Source organism: Hipposideros armiger, unplaced genomic scaffold, assembly GCF_001890085.2.
Source record: "Hipposideros armiger isolate ML-2016 unplaced genomic scaffold, ASM189008v1 scaffold_36, whole genome shotgun sequence".
NCBI lineage: Eukaryota > Metazoa > Chordata > Mammalia > Chiroptera > Hipposideridae > Hipposideros > Hipposideros armiger.
The window spans coordinates 4,299,348-4,300,316 of NW_017731386.1; positions in this window are offsets into that span (position 1 = coordinate 4,299,348).

Genomic DNA, 969 nt, shown 5'->3' on the forward strand with positions numbered 1-969 from the left:
ACTTTTTCCGACACACACACACACACTTGGGGAAGGGTTCCTGCTATGATGGGCTGGTACAGTTATATATTATAACAATGCATTAACCATACAAATACCCCATGATTTTTTCAAAGCTTTAAAAAAGAGACCAATCCACTCATCAAATCTATGTAAATGAGGATGGTAAACCTGAAGATCTGACATTTAAATTTGAGTGAAACAGCACTGACTTTCACACAAAGGGTGAGGAGGGTGCTCACCCCTCACTCAGATGCTACCCTCATCCTCGAAACTGCATTCCCCCTCACATTACCACAAGCCATCTTCTGCAGTCCTGCGGGTCACTGAGCCGCTGGGGTTATGCTCACTAGACAGATGAGAAAACAGAGGCCCAACATGAAGAGATCATAAAGGAATTGTGATAGAAGCAAAAGGAAACAGGACTGACTTACCCTTGGTCTCTCTCCTGCATCTGGAATGGCACCCCTGCCCGTCCATACCTCCTATCCTTCACCACTGTCCTCAGAATGGAAGTCATATCCCCAGCTTCCAAAGTGAGGGTCTGAGTCTTCCACTTCTCCCATCTACCCCCAGAACCTGGCATGGGGCAGGCTGCACAGAACCCTCCAGAGAAGAGGTTGTGGTCAGACATATGGAAGAGTCCCTAGAGTTCTGCCAAATACAATTCGCCAGTGGGGGTGGACAAGAGACGCTGCCGGAAGGAGGGTGGTGGGGATCTTCCCCAAGGATTAGACACATCCCTGCCTGGAGGTCAGAATGTATTGAATGCCTACCCAGTGCTCCTCAAAGTTCAAAGGCTGGGACTTCATATTTGATTCTCCGCAAATGAGAATACTCATTTTGGAGGGTCAAAAAGTCAACAGAACACAAAAGAGCTGCCCACTGCTAAGCCATGCCTGATGACTACCATTTCTGCATCCTGTCCTGTGCTCGCTGTCTCCAAGAAGACAGGAAGTACCAAGTCCC